Below are 18,353 nucleotides of genomic sequence, written 5' to 3' on the forward strand. Positions count from 1 at the left end.
GAGTTGAAGGAATATGCAGTCCCAGGAAGAATTTTTGATATCGTTTTAAAACATTGGGCATGTTTATAGATGGAAGAGAAGGAGATGGAGAAGATATAAGAAAAAATTGGATGATCATTAAGAAATTTCAATTATTATTTAAAAAATATTTACCTGTGCGATGTTACTACTAGTTATGGTTGCCCTTTTGGAAGACGAAATAAGGATCATGCCACAATGATAGTCACTCACAGCTAAGTGTTGTAAGGATCCACTTATGGGGCACAAGGAAACATTGGAGAACAGAATTGTGTAAAGAAGAGTAGGCAAGTGTGAGTATTTTCTTGCTCTAGACCCAGCAGACGTGTTCCTACAAGAGAGAGATGTAACATGGACAGTGTGGAACAGAGGCGCTCTCAGCAGTGGAGCCAGCTGTTGTGTCTCCGTGCTCTTGGTTGTCAATACTTGTTCTTTCCCTGGTTTGTAATGTCATGTTTCTCAACCTTGGCTGGAATCATGCTTTGAATAATATCGATGCCTGGCTCCAAACCCCAGTGGTCCTGATTTTTAATCATCCTTGGGGGGCAGTGTGTGGCCATGGAGATCTTTTGAAGGTGATGCTAACGTGCAGCTAATATGGAAACCACTGCTTCAGCATCTTCCGTTTCTCCACTGGGGAGGATAGCCTCCATCTAGGTATTTTGCAAAAGTTGCTTGAGGAAGGTATGGAGAGAGCCTCAGGAGACACCATGGAGAATACACTCACTTCCCTGGTGTAGAAAGATGAGATTTTTTCCCCATATTTCACCTTTTACCCAGCTTAATCAAGGCTTTTCAGCCATGATTGTGAAGAAGCGAGCGCTAGCAGTAGCTTAGTCTTTGGACGCTTGTAAAATTCATGTTCAAGGAATATCCACTGGATAAGGCAAGGCTCCCGGGAGACAGGCTTCCTTCTTTTTCTGAAATCACCACTTGGTGATTAACCAGGCTGCAGAAAATCCACCGTGGTTTGCTCTGAGTACAGCGTGGACAGTCTGTACGTGACAGGTAGGAAGGAGTCTCTTTTTCAGCAACAGTTATTCTTCCAGAGCGAATCTATTTTCAGAATCTATTTTCAGGGTAGGTGTACACTAGTCCAGTAACTCACTTCCCTCTCCTCCGCTCTCTAAGATTTACTGCTCTCTAAAGAAGAGGTCATTGGCAAGTGTGAGAATCGTCCAGGGATTATGTGAAGTTGCAAAGTGAATGCCTCATTAGCATGTGAGAGAAAAGCCCCAAACAACAGCATCAAAGGGTGTTAAACCCATCCAGTGGGGTGGGGAAAGGGTGATTGGAATTAATTTAAACCGTTTTAAAGCCAATATGAATGAAAGGAGGATTATTTCCCTGATAGTTAAAACTTGGCCTGCGTGTGACCGAAGGTGTGTACATTTTCATGTGAAAACAAGCTTGCTGATTACCTAACTTGGTTCATAACGGATGGCCTATATGATAAAAAATATTTAGTCATTTCAGCTGTTTTTTGGAAACCAGAAGCACCCTAAGAAAGCAGTAGTAGGGAAAAAACTTGCCAGGAGAATATTTGAAGCAGCATATTATAACATGCTCCTGTTATTAGCGTGGTGGACAACTGAAATCACCAAGACATGCAAAAACAGATCAACAACAATATGGCAGGCAGACCTGAGTCAAGAATCTAATGAAGTCACTTGCCTTTAATTTGTGTCTATAACCAGGCAAAAGAATTTCACCAAACAGGGTCAGACTTGGAGGGTTGGGGGAATGGAGTGGGGGAAGTAGGGGAGGTATGAATGAAAAGTACAAACGGGAAAAGAAAGGCTCTGATTAGCTACCAAAATTTTCCTCCAAGCCATCAGTTTGGCTCCCTACAGTGTCTGCTTAAAGAGCCCGCTGTTGGGCTTCCCTGGTGGCGCAGTGGTTGAGAGTCCGCCGCCTGCCGATGCAGGGGACGCGGGTTCGTGCCCCGGTCCGGGAAGACCCCACATGCCGCGGAGCGGCTGGGCCCGTGAGCCATGGCTGCTGAGCCTGCGCGTCCGGAGCCTGTGCTCCGCAACGGGAGAGGCCACAAAAGTGAGAAAAAAAAAAAAAGAGCCCGCTGTTTACTGATTGGGTGAAAGTGACGGAAAGGTTTGGTGGCTACTTGTAGCTTGCAATCAAAAAGCAATGCCAATTGTTATAACAGACTTCATACCTTTCTGTTCTCAGGGGCAGAGCACTTGAGAAGCTGAAAGCTGCCTCAAAGTTTCCTGGAGGTTTGGGCTTAGGCAGAGGTGACTTTGATATAAAGTCTGGGGCCAAGGTAAAGGAGTGATGCGTGGCCCATTGCTTTGAGCATACCCAGTTTTGCCTCTGCTCTCCCTGCTCTGGGGAGCATCCTCAGAGAGCAGAATAAAGCAGCCGGAACCTCCACTCTCCCCAAAGGTGGCTGAAACGTTAAGCTCTTGCTCTATTGAAAAATAGGTCACATCAATGATATGATGGGTTAAAACTTTGCTAAATGTCTATTGAAATAACCTTCCTCTACCTGATGAAAGCAGAAAAATGTGGCTAGCGCAGCAGGCTAAGGAAAATACTAAAGGATAAATTAGGATTCTTACTGTGATGTGCACTGGTTTTTCTTAACTAAAAGCAAAGTACTCACTACTTGATATCATATATCACAAAACACAGGTATTTCCCCCTCTTTCTGCTTTAAGAACCTAGTTGAATCATCCACTGTCCTCTGTCCTTAATTGTGTAACAATCTGGGCCAGTCAGGCAACTCTCCTATTCTGGGCAGATGTGAAAGTACTGCCTTGTTAGTTACCTGGGATATGTGGAACCTCAGTTATTTTACAAAACAATTTTGAGGGATTTTGACATATGCACTAGAGAAGATCCACTAGTCTTTGATTTGATAAGTTGCTTCCTGCTGCCTCCTTCCTGTCAGAGGTACTGAGCTCAAAAAGAGATCAAACTTCCGGAAAGAAATACGCTTTATATAAATGTTCCTACTCGTATTATTTCATTGTCTCCTATGACAACCTGAGCGTCAAAGATTTATTCTGGGTTGTTAAGTTATACAACAAAATATCTGGTGTGAATTTTGGCAAGAAATTCACTAAGTGGATCACTTGCCAGGAACAGGTATCCATATGGAATAAACAAATAATGAGAATAGGTAAGAGTATGCTCGTCAGGGGGGCTGCAACTCTGAATTCATTTCCTAATTTGCCCTGATAAAATATCATTAAGCTCACCAGTGAGCTTCATCTTCTCTTTTTAGTAAAATGTGCTTCATGAATAAGCTAATTTTGTTATTAAAAAACCCCAAAAATAGCTGGTTTGGATACTACAATTCATTAGAAAAAAGGGGTTCTGAAACTTGAAGGGCTATTGGGGAATGAGAATAAGAAAGAAAACAAAATTAGCTCCAAAAATATCAAGTTCTGTCTTCCAGTGAGGGATATTCACTTCTAAATATAAAACCCCTCATTTAGCATTGCTCAGGGTTTAGATGGAAAACAAAGAAAACCACAAACATATTGATGATTATACATATTAGCTGTAAAGAGCTTATTTGAGTTTTCTTAAGGTTGTGTTAAGCTGAGAGGTGATGTCTTGGGAATAGAGTCGTGTTTTTGGCTGTAAAGAAGCTGTGTGATTTCTTGAAGCATCTTTCCATTTGCTTCCATGAATAAGACATTTTCTGGAGTTAGTGTAGAGAAAAGAAAAGCTAATCAGATCATTGTGCTTGTGAGATGCAAGATTCTTTGTCTCTATAAAATGGGTTATTAATTCCCCAAATTTTATCCTAGCTTCCTCTGCCTATTAAGTGAAGCTGAAAATCCCTAAGGAATGATTTGACTTTCAATATCTATGCTTTTGTTAAAATACATTTCAACTGGCTCCTGTAATTAACATTAACCTCAAGTTCTTATTTCTGACTTCACGCTTCTCAGAAAGTAAAGATTACAGTACAATTTCGATAAAAATGATTAGAAGCTAAAGAATCTTCATAAAATGTGAATAACAGAAAATATGTCTAACAGCCCACGTTTTTGTTAGCCCTCAAACTTGTTCCTCCTAAGATTTTGCCGAATATAAGTACCGTCTGACACTCTGAGTTAACATTTAAAAATACGCATTAGTTTCATAATCACTGCAGTGCAGAAGTTATTAAAGCTACAGCAGTTCAGCCTGAAAGAAGCCAAGAAATATTCTGCATTATTTTGCTTTCTCCACCAAATGATAATTTATATGAAATCTTCATTTTCTTAAACTTAGATCACACATATAATCTTCATAAACATAAGAAATAGAACATATGGTTTATAGAGAAGACTATAAAATTCATAGAGGGATCTATATAGAAAATTCCAAAAAGATAAGTGGAAATCATTTGATGAATGAGTCTATTTTAATTAATATCCATACAGGCTTATAAAAAGAAAGTTGAGTTAGATGGATAGTGGGGTCCTGTTACTATTAGAGTGAAGAGTAAGAATCTTATGTGAGTGGATATTACTGTCGGGGCAGAGGTGATTCAGCCTTGGTAAGATTCTCCTAACATTTAATGGGCACCTACTAAGCGCCAGGCCCTATCAGGTATTTTTATATTTGTTACCTTCCTTGATCTGAACAACCTTGTGAGGTAGACAGTATACTGAGGTTTGGAGAGATTCAGTATACCTTTCAGGATAGCACAATTTACAAATGATAGAATCGGTATTCACAGCAGGTTCTCCCAGCATCAAGTGTGGAGCTCGTCTTCCTCACTGTGTTTTCTCTCTTAAATATATTCGGTTTGGTAACAGTGGAAGAAAACAGAATTGATTTCCTCATGTATCAGATAATAGTTTGACTAATGAAAAATGTGTCCTTCTAAGCAGACTTTAACAGCTACCATAATCAATACTGACACTGAGAATAAAATTCTTGCACTGTAAGACTCGTTAGACTTACTGTCAAGTCTTAGCCATCTTTCCCAGAGAGTTGAGGGAGAGAAGCATGAAAGTTTATCTTTGTAATATATATTTTAAAATCAGTCACTCTCACTGGTGTTTGTATGATGCTAGCCAGGCCTCCCCAAGTTTAATGCTGTCACTGCCCCTCAGTCATTAAGAGCGGAATTTATGATACGTGTGACTTTGGGTTTACTAGTTCTCCGGTATCAGGAGGAGGTGGGTGTGTTGTTGAATCTTGCAGTGGTGTTGGTGATTCACCCTTGATGGGCTTCTCAGCCAACTGCAACTTTCATCAGCTTGCACCGTACTTGTGCAGGCTGTGCTGGGTAGAGATGATTTTGTCATCCCTTTTGGATGAGCCTCGTGTAGCTTCTGAATGCACTGTTTGTCCCCACATCCCTAGGACACAATGGATATTCATCAACAATGGCTTGTTTCTTTTTAGCGTGTGAAAAACAATTGAGATAAACAATGTCTAGAATCCGATCTCTATTTCTAACGCATAAATAATTTCAAGCCTTCCGTAAAAGGGATGATAGATTGCTGTCATAGTGGGCACTCGATAAATCCTTATTGATTGATGGCTTGATTCATTGTGAGCAACTGTATAAACATCAAGGTGATATGTAATATCCATAACCCATGTATCACCATCCTTTCAATTTTTAACTACTAAAATTTTTCTCCAAATCGTTCTACCTCTCATCATGTCAGCATCTGCCATCTTTGCCCAAACTACCATCTTCTGCATTCTGAACAGTTACCAAAGTCCCGTTGACAGGTCAATCTGTATCCAGTCCGACCCCTCAGACCTCAATCCATTCATCCATTCTCCGGATTCCAGTGAGCGCTTTTTTTTTAAATAAAAGAATGAATGGCCCCACTTCTGCTTTAAGTACTTGAATGATTTCCCACTGTTCTTAGGATAAGGACACCCCTCAGCATATACCGACAGTACTGGTATATTGTAATCACACAATATATTGTATTTATTGAAGAGCTATAGATTTCCTTTCGACCCACATTCTCCTCCAGCTACTATTTCATTCCCTTGCCCACCATTACTGCAAAACTGTACGAATGAGGAGTAATCACTGTTTCTACTTCCTCAAATCCAATTTTCAACTCAGTCTTCTCCAAACAGTTTTCTGTCTCCCTAGTCCACACTAATTTCTAATGGCTTTGAAGATGCTAAACACACTGATCTCAATCGTTTCTAGGATCAAGATGCCAAAGCATTGGTCCCATACATTTTCTCAGCTAAGTTGCCCTCCCAAGCCGCATCACTACAGTTTTCCACAGCCTTCTTCTGGGAAAACTTTCTTCTCTTTGTTTTGATGGTCACTACTTTCTCTGGCTTGCCTCTTACCTCAGTGACCACTGCTTCAGTGTATCTTTGGTCCTTTTTTTTGCGTGACCTGTAAATAGCAGTCTCTAGGACTTGGTCTGAGATCCTCTATTTTCCCCTATTTACATTTATTACTCAAAGTGATATTGTTGGTAAAATGGTCTCTGCCATCAGATAATAACTAGTTTACAAATACGTTTTGAATTTCTAGTGAGAGGTTTCTGAGCATTTGCAAAAAAAAAAAAAAATACTGTTTAACTTCATTTGTTGTATTAAAATATATTTCTTCATACTAGCCCAAAATTTGAGCCAGTTTTTGAATTTAATGTGCTGCTTTAACTCAACAGAGTAAAAACTTCAACAAAAATGGGAGACTCTGGTAAAGCATCTGAATGGAGAAGTTCAGTCTAGAGACAAAAGGCTAGTTTTGGCTCTCAGGACTATTGGGGGTTAGATGGGCTGACAATAAAGTATAAAGGTAAGGACACATTAAAAAATAATTTAATATTAGAGTATGTGCAGAAAGTAATCACTGAGAAGGTTGTATTTCATAAGTTTATATCTTCAAAAATCCATCTTTAAGATAAAGGTTACTCAGGAGGCGTTCTTTAACAGACAGTATCACAAAAATTTTTGGGTATGTGACAGGGCTGTTTGAACAAAAGACTGAAATACTAAGACTCTTAAATATACACACCTTAGCTATGCATGAAGTTAAGTATTAACATAAAATTTAAAATCATTAGCATTTATTAATTTCCTCTTTATGGTACAAAGGCAACCACTACAGAAGAATATTAAAACTTTATCACTGAATTATGGCAATATACCCTGTCAGTCAACATAAGCAACTCATTATAATTCAACACATTTATTGAGGGCTCATTGTGTCCAAGGTGTTTATTCTTACATTTCTTCCTCTGGCCTATCGTTTATTCATTCAACAATCATTTACTATTTTTAAGGCATTATTATAGACTCCAGCGATATAGAAGCAACCAGGTTATGGCTTTCCCTACAAGAAATGTATAGAGATTAATAAGACACTGTTCTTATTTTCAAGCAGGGATAATGAAGGGATTGAGAGACAATTTCTGACTCTGATAATGAGGTGTTTCAAAGCAAGTGATTTTGGATTTTGAAAGTATATGGAAGAAAAGAGTTTATCATTCCATTTGTAGCAAAGTGTGAAGCATTTAAAAGTAAATTTGGTTAAGATATTTGCAGTTATTATAGAACATATAGTTTATAAGATAGGCAGTTAGCGTGCTTGCACCTAATGTATTTCCTTAGCTCTGATGCCCTCCATAGTAAGATTCACCATGAATTTAAGAATAACTTTTGGAAAAAAAATTATTACATAAAGTATGCACATAAATTGAATTAAATCACAATTGTAGAAACATTAAAGTGTGAAAGGAAAGTGCCTATTTTGCTTTATGGAGGAATTATAATAGATAGTAAGTCAATTTACTAGCTAGTGTGGTTTCTAGCCTCAGTTGACTTATTGATTGGTTTAACAATTTTTGATAAGTCATTTAAAAAACACAGGTTGCAATTTCAGAACAACATTGGCAGCAAAAATGCTTTTTATTTTGTGAAATTCAAACTGGCCCATGTACATTTTCCAGTGCCATTTGATTCAGATTCCTTTGTTTTTTTTAATTGTCAGAGAATACCGTGCCTCCTTAATTAGACCAAATTCTTTCTAACCTCAGGAAAAGAACATTAGAAAATATGGTTCTTTGAGTCTACATTCCATTGAGTACATCTTGAATTTTTTAAAATCCCGAGCATATGGTCATTAATAAGTGAGACACTATCCATGTGACTTATTTTAAGTTCCACACATAGGACCAGAAGGTCAAATATACAGATCCCCAGCACTTATTGCAGGGTCAGGCGCGTACAGAAGGTGCTTAGTCCAAGTTTCTGGGAAGAATAGACTGATGTGCCAAAAATATACTAAGTTAAAGTAAATGGAGGCGGTTATACACATACCAAGATATCAGGGACTCGACCCCCAGAGCATTCCCTCAGTTGTCATCTCTGTATTTTACATTGCAACATGTTTTTCCTCTATAAAAGCATTAAGCAAACCTTGGTACTAAGAAAACAGGAAAGGTACTTTGCTTGGGGTGACTCTTAAGCCTCTGGCATTGTTTCGGGAAAGCCCAAGGAAGCAGATCCAGTCCCTATAGCCTTTTTTGACTAATTTTGCCTGAAATAGTAGATGAAAGACTATGATGCCACTCATACTTAAGTAAAACTTAAAATATAGAGCTTTATCATTGTAAATAAACATCTTTGAGTGCAAGGACCATGTTTGTATTTTTTTTTTGTCTTTGCTTGCCAGTGCCTAACTTAGTACAAATTCAATATATGTGCTTAATAAACAGTTGTTGAATGGATGAATGAAAATGTCATGGCTAAAGGAAGGCAGCTATAGAATTAGCATCATAAGGGTAATATTACCTAACTGAAATGGTGTGTGCAGGCATGGAACTATCCAATTTGAGGAAGTTAGAATTGTAATGCTCTCATTTTAACTCTCACAGTTAGCACTTAGCAGTGTTGCTGTTTATCAGCACACGCTCAAACCTCCCTTTTGCTAGACCTGCGTGGACTAGTTGATATACCAAAAACAGAGAAAATTTTCACTAAGTGCTTTTATAATCAAAGCAACTGATGAATCCACGTAGATGGATTCACCTTCATCGATGAGCAGGTTTGGATTTTGTCGTCAGACTTCTGATGTCACCAGGATTGTTCTCGGGCATTATTTAAAACCAGATGATCAAAATAAAGATTGTTTTTCAAGCATTCCTATTTTCTATTTTTTCTATTTTCCCTTTTGCTGGTGGATTATTTTGTTCAGCTTTCCCTCTTTGTTTGTTTCGGGAATTAGGGCTTTCCAATGAGCCCACGCAGTGTGAAGAACTACCTCTAGATACTGAGTTTACATTACAAACAAGCAAAAATTCCCAGTCTGTCAGAGATCTCCTCCTAGGATACAAGGGAAAGCGAAGTTCAGCTAAACTGCACAATTAATTCGCCATCACTTCTGAATAGAGAGAAAAGGTTGCTTTAAGCTGTTCTGTTCTCCTCCTAGGGATTTAAGGTCAGTTGCAAGAAGCAAAATTACTATTCTTTCAAAGCTGTCTCTCTTGATTTGTATTTCTGTAATTATCTCCTCTGGACCTCTTCCTCTTTAGCTTGTAAACTCAGCTTAATAAATCAATTCAAGGATTAGATACATGTAAAGATACCTACTCTGAGAGCTGGATGGACAGGAAAAGGAATAAAGTAGGACAGTTGCCTTTTCTTGACCACTGGTTTCACCCATGTGTCAATTATTTTTGTTTTACACAAAAGAACCTGAGATCTTTTCTTTCTCCCCAAAATAAGAGAAGTGATTTTTTTCTTTAAATTCTCTCTCGCTAATAAAAAGATTAAAAGCATTGTCACTCTGCCTTTTCAAGGAGTGGGCAAGTTCTAGAAATCAAAAGAACAAATTATTTGTAAAGAAATAAGGCCTTAGAAGTGGTTCTTTTAGTTTTAGCTGACTCTCAAGCTACTGGAATTAGAAGGTTTTACGTGAAAATAATAAATGTAAACAGTTAAACATATTCTGTTAATAGTGTTCGCAAATTGGGCCAATATCTGACTATACTACTGATTTTTGTTTCTCACAAAGAGCTCAGAATGTTACCAGGTTTTGTATTGTTTTTCAAATCAAGGAATAGAAAATAGTTATTCCAAATGTTTTTTGCATATTATACATTTTAGTTTGGGGATGATTTCACTAAAGAAGCAGTATAGTCAACTGGTCAAATTCATGAGCTAAACCTGCTGGGTCCACATCCTACCTATGTTTTTACTATGTAAACTTGTGTTAGTACCTCAGTTTCCTCCTCTGTAAAATGGGAATAATAATAGTACCTACCTCATATGGATGGCTATTCTGAGGATTAAATGAGTTAATATAACTAAAGCAAATAAGCAGTACCTAGCATATAGTAAGAATTCAATAAAAGTTATTGTTATTCACAGTTGGCTTCTAATTCTCCTAAAAATGCTGTAGAGAATATGTGTGTGAGCCACATTTATTTTATTTTTGAGAAGTATTGTGAGCGAGATTGCATTAAATGGAACACCTTGAGGTGTTATTCACTGGAGCTGGTGGAAATTAGTATTACCAAATGAGATTTCTGCATCCTCTTTTATGAAAATGTCTGAAATGTGTTTCCATTTATGAGAATTCTGGGGACAAGGAAATCTGCCTGGAAGGTGACTTTCTTGGGAAGTTTACTCAACTCTCAGTTTTTATGGTTATTTTTCTCTATCTCTTTTTCACCCAGATCTCACTGTTTAAGGTGCAGTAAAGAGGAGAAAGGTTTGCAGAATGAGGACAGGTTGAGGAATAGGGAAACATCTCACTAGCATTGTTATTAATGATTTGCTACTTATTTATTTTTTAATTGACGTATAGTTGAATTACAATGTTGTGTTAAATTCTGCTGTACAGCAAAGTGATTGTTATACATATATATACATTCTTTTTCATATCCTTCTCCATTATGGTTTATCCCAGGACATTGAATATAGTTCCCTGTGCTCTACAGTAGGACCTTGTTATCCATCCATTCTATATGTAATAGTTTGCATCTACTAACCCCAAACTCCCAGTTCATCCCTTCAATGACTTTCCTATTTAAACGGCAATTAAAATATAAATTTATAAATAGGACCCACTGATTTTTTGAGTATAGTAGGGTACTGATTCTGACTTGGGATGCTGAATTCCGTCCCCTTTCTTGACAAAGGTTACTTGCAGGAACTATATGACTAAAAGGAATTTTAAAGATCAATATCTGATTTTTAAAATGAGGAAAATGAGCTCCAGAGTGATTTAATTAAACCCCTACTCCGTTGATTCAATAAATATTTATTGATCTTCTACTATGTGTGATTTGCTCTGCTGGGTAACAGAGATACAGCTGTGAATAAGCAGGCGTGGTCTCTGTCTTTTTAGTACTTACAGACCCCAGTGGGGAAATAGACAATTATCGTAAAGCACGATGAAGAGAAGTACAGGGAACTTGCGGAGTGCACAGCAGCAAGAACTAACCTATCATACTATAGGTGGTCAGAAGTGATATAGAATTCTAATTAAGCCCTGAAAATTCAAATTGAGTGTGCCCAGGCTCTGGGAAGTTGCCCAGCTATGGGAAGGCCTGAGGAGAGAGAGGGCAAGGCATTGAAGCCATTCAGTTTGATGGAAAGAAGAGTGAGTTGAAAGGGAGGGGACAGAAAGCTGGAGACGTACGCAGATCCTAGTGGGCCAGGTAAAGCATGTTTTGATTAGCCTGAGGGCAATGGAACATTTTTGGAGAGTTTTAAGCAGAGGGAAACATGCTCAGATTTGTATTAAGATATTTCCAGCTCTAGCCTGGTGGATGGATTTAGAAGGGGAAGACAAAAGTCAAGGAGGCTGGTGAGAGACTGTGGTGGCTTAACTGCAGTCTGTGGATAAATGCTATCAAATCATAACCATGTAGAAGATACTGATTTCATTTCTAAGTCTTGATTTTAAATCGTCAGTACTTTGAATATTACATTTTTTTCCAGCCAAGTTCCTGAAAAATAGCCTTTTAACCCTCCCCCCCTTTCCCTTTATTAAACCAGGGCTTTGATACCGCATGACCCCCTTTCTATTGTAGAAGGAGAGAGACGACGAGCTTAATTGTTTTGGCTGGACTTTTTCACCCAACAGGTAATTCGTACCTACGAGGCACTATTTATCTTTGTGTCAGATTCATTCTGTGTTTTCTATTCCCGTTGCCGCTGCCCTAGTTTAGGCCATCATTACCTGAACTGTTCTCATAACGACCCAGCTCATCTCCCTGACTCCCACACCTTTATTTTCTCATATTTGTCTTCACATTGTGCTTTGATTCCCCTGCTCAAATGCTTTCAGAGGCTTTCCTTGGCCTACAGGAGAAATGTTAGCCATTGTTCCATATGCTCTCAGAGCTTTACCTTCCCCTGGCCTGCATACACCCTACTCTTCAACTCAAGTCAGGTCACACACTGCTCCCCCAAGAGCTCCCCCTTCCCCATCTCTCTACCCTTGCATAGGTCTACAGTGGCTGTCTCCATTTTCTGAAATCTTAACCATTTTTCAAGGTCCAGGACAGAAGCAAATTTTTCTCACGGTACTTTCCATAGTTATGCCAACCACAAGTATTATTACTCACTCAAGGGTTTCACGGGTGAGCTCCTGAATTTTCCTGTTGCTTTAGTTAAATATATGCATAGCTCATCTCTTTTATAAGATTATACATTCTTAGGAAGACACGGTAACTTTTTCTCCTCTGTATCCTCCTCAGTACCTTGCCCAGTGCCTTGAAAACAGTGGACATTCAGTAAGGATGTATTTAATTCAATTGATGTCACTTTTCATGCCAAAATTTAAAATTTTTATATGGCATTATTTTGTTTGGGATGCAAAGTGCCTTTAGGAAAATGGTATAATTTATGGATTAAAATTAATATTTTAACAGTAATTCTTATTTTTAAAGTGTGAGATATGAAGGGGAGAAATTAATGTTAATATTTCAGCATGGAAGATACCCAGTGAGGGGAAAAAAGTCTCAACACACACACACACACACACACACACACACACACACACTATGAAAGAGAGAGTAAGCCTTAAAAATCTGGGCACCCAGAGATTGTGGAGCTTGTTAGATAAGAACTTATTTCCCATGTCTCCTGCCTATGGCCACCCTTCCCCCTCCATCTTTGGAAGAGTCAGAATTTGCGTTGGTAAGAGGGACAAGAAAGGGTGGAAGGGAACCTTAGGAGCATCTGTGCTTTCTTTCTGAACTTCTGACCTGAAATAGGCTCCTTCTGGGGACAAAGAGGAGATCCAACTCTAAAGTTCAAAGTTTTATTTATTATATTCGTTCAGGCATACTAAGTTTGCAAATGGAGACTCCTTTGCAATTAAGGTTTCTTGTTTTATTACATCAGCGTGTAATGTAGCTTACTGAATGCATTTAAAAGGTGCAATGTGAAACAAAATTAATTCGCCTTCTGATTTTATTCTACAAATTGCTGTTCTATCTACCTATGACTCAGGACAGAACAGGATTTCATGATTCAAGCCCCCAGCTGATGAGTATCACATGAATATTTTGGAAAAAAATTGCCTTGGTAAGACACATGAAAACATCATTAGTATGAACTTAGATGAGGTGAGATTTTTAATTGGCCTTAGAGTTTCGGTTTGTAGAAAGGAAGAAGAAAGTGCATTCTAAATGAAGTTCTGACTTACAAAGATACTCAAAGTTCTCTTTTGTGGGAGAAATCTGAGTAAAGAAATCCGAGTAAAATCTGAGTAAAGGAGAGGCTCATATTGAGGAAGGAAGGTTGGAAATATACATTAGGACAAGACCTTTGCTTGTAAAAGATCTTGATGGCCAAGCTAGGAAGCTCTGACTTCCTTTTTAAGTAAGGAGTTTATCTTTAATGCCTTTTAAACCAAGGAATGGAATGGCAAAGTCAGTTATTCATCAAGATCTGGTAGTAACGTTGCCTTTTCCAACGTTCCCCCTTTTCTTACATCACATCATTATATTTTCTCCGTAGCACCTTAGTTCCCTTCTTTATTGCCTGACTCTCACTATTTAGTGGAAGCTGAATGAAAACAAAAATCCTTCTAAATTGTTTTTTTGGGGTTGTTTACTGCTGCTGTAACATCTGTAGAATAGAGAGTGGACACGTAATAGGCACTCATTAAATATCTGATAAGTAAATAATACGTGAAGAGGGAGAGATTGGAGGAGATAACCTGTTAGAGAAGTTTGAGAGGCAAGTGCTGATAACCTGGGTTAAGGTTTTGACAGTAGTAGGAGAGAAAAGAACACAGTGTACAGATGAATTACGAAGTGGAGTTAACAGAGAACCAGACAGAATGGAAACGTCATAGGCAATTCCAAGACTTGGAACCGTCTTTCCGGGAAAATGATGGTGTCCCTTCTAGAATCTGGAAATGTAGGGTAGTGATGGGTTTTTAGCTTTAGCTAGATTTATTGTGTCAGTGGAAGAGTCCCGGGGAAGTGCCATTATCAGGTGTAAACACTGTAACCATCACAGGGGGTGAGGGAGCCAGGCTCTGCAAGGGACACAGTGTAGCTTTCAGCAGTTGGACATTTTTGTACCTGCCACAGTCTATGTTTTAAAAATTCAAATGTTTTTTTAATGTTTGGGAGGATGGGGGTGGTGTGGTCTATTTTTTATTGCTTTTCTCTTCAGCAAATCTGTTAAGTGTGGAAAAACAATGAACAAAAAGTTGGCCTAGACCCCCTAGGAAGTAAAGCTGGTGGTCCCGCCTAAGCGTCCCCCTCCCCCCTGCTGCCCGCCCCTCCTTCCACTCTCCAGCATTTTTCCCATGTGGCTCTGAACACTGCTTAGGAAACTATCTTTGGCAGTATTTGTGAGCCTTGCTAGCTTCAGCTAAGCAACCCGTCACTTGAATGAAGTAGAAGCTGAGCGGAGAATGTATAAGAAGTTGCCAAATGAAGTTTTGTTTTGTTTCATTCGCTACTGCTCTGCAGATCCGGAGGGCAAAAGGGATAACTGTGACCAAACAACGTTTCACCACATCCCCTAGCTCACAAGGATCTAGTTCCAAAGACAATTTGAGTTTTAAGGGTGCAGTTACCAAACTAGAAGCATTTCTATTCTCAGAAATAGAAATAATGTTTTCCTCGATGATCCGCTTCCAACACCAGTAACTTCCCTTTCTAACATCTCAGTATTGCCTTTACAAAATACAGCATAAAAGGTCAAAAATGAGGAAGTTTCCTAATAAGAATATCCAAAAGATACGTATTGTACGTGTTTGCGTTCTTTTAGTGGAATTTCCTTTAGGTAATAGAAGAAAAATTCCTTTGCAGCGACAACAGTGTGAGTTTTCCAAAAAATGAATCTATTCCCCCAAGTCATGGAGATTGTGCTTTATTAGCTGAACTTAATTAATTAATTAATTCTCAGGCTCACAGAATTTATTTGAGGCCACTGGTCAATCTAATTAGAGTGGACTTGCTGTGGGGGACAATTTTGTACCATGATTCCCCACACTCCCGTACACCAGATTCATAAGTTGAAGCCCTACCCCCAACGTGATGGTATTTGGAGATGGGACCTTTGGGAGGTAATTAGGTTTAGGTGACGTCATGAGGATGCGGGCTCCCATGATGGGATTAGTATCTTTGTAAGAAGAGGAAGGGAAACCAGAGCTTGCTCTCTTTCTTCACCACGTGAAGAATTGGGAAGTCAATGTCTGTTGTTTAAGACACCCAGTCTATGGATGTGATATTATAGCAGCCCGAGCTGACAGAAACAGTAGTGTTTCTCAAACTTGAGTATGCATAAGAGCAACCTGGGCGCATATTTGATACATGCATTCCTGAACCCCAACCTAAAGGAAATTAGTCCGGAATGCATCTGTCCCAGTATTCTTCATTTTAAGTAGACTTCAAGGTGATTCTGAGGTAGGCTCTTCTGGGCAATAATTTGCTAAACACTATTTACAGGGAGGGGAGTGGATGATTGTTGTTTGTGCACCAACTGTGAGGGTGGGAAGGGAAGGGCGAAGGGGAACTGCCCTGGGTCTCTCAGGGTTCTTTCTCTCCTAGTTCGTACATCCCAACCCTTTCCCTCTGCGGACCATACTTATCATTAGATTCCCTACCTACACCACGTAGCAACAAATACACATTTAGAAGTTTAGAAGGAAAAAAAGTGGGTAGGGTGAGCACTCTATAACACCTCAGTGGCTTTCCTAGCAGGGAGTCATTTGTTCAATAACTATAGGAAAGATTGTTTTCCTCTCAAATTTCTGCGTCATGTTTGTTCAGGAAATCATAGCCATCGAAGGGCTTTACTTAGGCAAATTTGTAAAATCGGTACAAATTATAATTGTTCTTTCTGCCACTGCACACCAAACTGGAAGAAGTTAGCTTTTCTGAAAAAAAAATGAACCTTTAAATCCAGTGTGCTGGAGGGTTGGTGAACTACATGGACCTATAAATATATAGTCATTTGTATTTCTCGGGTGAAATACTTTAGGTAAAATTCAGAGAACTTAAGGAACCAAGACAGGTAGTGGAAGAGATTCTTTTGGAGGGAGTTGGAGATCTAACATTCTTTAAAACATCTTTCCCAAGGGCAGGCCTTGAGCAAAGTCTGTGGAGGATATGTGTTAGGATCTAAGTCCCATGACTTGACTCCTTATTATTCTGAAGTGAGGTATGGTCTGGTCACCAGTATATCTGGACTTGACAGAAATCACTGGGATTAATGCATTAGCATGTAGAGGGTCTTTGCTTTTTTAGGAAAAATAAGATGCTTCAAAATAGAAACTGTTAATTATATTCTCCAGATCTCCTTTTCTCCTTGAGACATAAAAATTCCATTTCTGACCTTGTAGTGGCATCTCCCAAATTGGCATGTATTTCGACATATTTTGTGAAAGCAGTTTCTGCTGTGTTATATTCACCAACACATGGTGCGTGGAAACTGTTAAGCAAAATACACAATATTACTAATAATCTATGTGCTATGTATTATTAACAATCAAAAGAAACTGTTTCCACCAGATGGAGGGACAGATCTGTGATATCCATTTATGATTTATGTCCATAAAATACTCTACGGCAAATCCCAAATCAGAGAAAGACTTTCAGGTAAAGACTCCTATTTCAGCTCTTTGGTTGTCTGAAATGAAATACAAATTCATGCAACCAAGACATCAGGTTTTCTGCCTGTGGGAAAGCACCCAGGTCAGAGAATCAGGAGGTCTGTGGGTTTTCCCAGGGCCACCCTCCTGACTGAGCCTTTGGAATCTCTGGCAGGTCGCTTTGCGTCTCTTGTTCTTAGTGTGTTTAAAATTTGAAACCCTCGAGCCCTTCCTTTTTCAAGCTGTTGTCTATATTATGAATAAACGCCCAAATGTGTGAAATGCTGAGAGTTTCTTAGATACAGATGAATGACTATTTCAGCTGGGTAAAGAAATTTCAAATTTGTACTAGTCTACAAAACATTTTTACCAGCTCGTTTTCTTGGTGGGAAGTAGTTAGGTCATAAAGAGAGAAATAACATCATTTTAGCCTTAAGGAGCCGAAATGCTATTCACCTCCTGGCTGGCTGTTTATGAGACTGTATTGTTGCCACCTGGATTTAGTCTTGCAGATTGCAATATTGACTGAAATCAGGCCCTAGGAAGTATATTTCTCTCACATTTTCACACCTAATGTTTATTTCTCAGCTTGTTAATAAACCTATCCTCTTCATAGACTTTTCTGATTCTCATTTTTTTCCCCTTCGTTCTAATTAACTGTAAATAATTTCCTAGTTTATTTCTTCTGTTTGTGTTTCTTCACCCTTCAGAAGAGATTGTGTCTCTCTGGGGGAGGAGAGAGGCTGAGCCTGTTGAATTCTGTTCCGGATTCCATTTCTCTCACCACGTCTGTCCGTCTGTCTCTCTTTTTTAACCAAAGTATGTCCCTCTACTTGGAGCTCAGAAAATATTTGGTGAATGAAATGAAGTCCCGCATAAAACATAAATTGGGAGGCAAGGTAGCTTAGTAGTAAACAGAATAGGACCTGGGATAAGAAAGTAAGTTTTGAATTCTAGTTCTTGCCTTGTTAACTATCCGAGCTGCAGAAAATGTATCTCTGGGCCTCCATTTCCTCTTCTGTTAAGTGGGGATCATAGCGCCTACCTCATAGGGTTTTTGTGAGTATTAAATCAGGTAATGCAATGTTTCCGCAGAGGTCTCAGAACATGGCAATTTGTCAATAATTATCTATTATTATGACATTATGAGAGTTTCATCACCTTACAGCGTCTGGCACAGTGTCTCCATAGGGTGATAGAGTATGTATATATGGAATTTAAAATCCAAATCCATCTTTTAAATGAAGGAACGGACTTTTTTGTTCAGCTGACAATTCCTGTAACGTCTTCTCTAGAGTTTCAAGTT

This window comes from Delphinapterus leucas, chromosome 9 (genome assembly GCF_059928025.1).
Source record: "Delphinapterus leucas isolate spDelLeu-1000000601 "Yukka" chromosome 9, BTC_Dleu_Yukka2, whole genome shotgun sequence".
Lineage (NCBI taxonomy): Eukaryota > Metazoa > Chordata > Mammalia > Artiodactyla > Monodontidae > Delphinapterus > Delphinapterus leucas.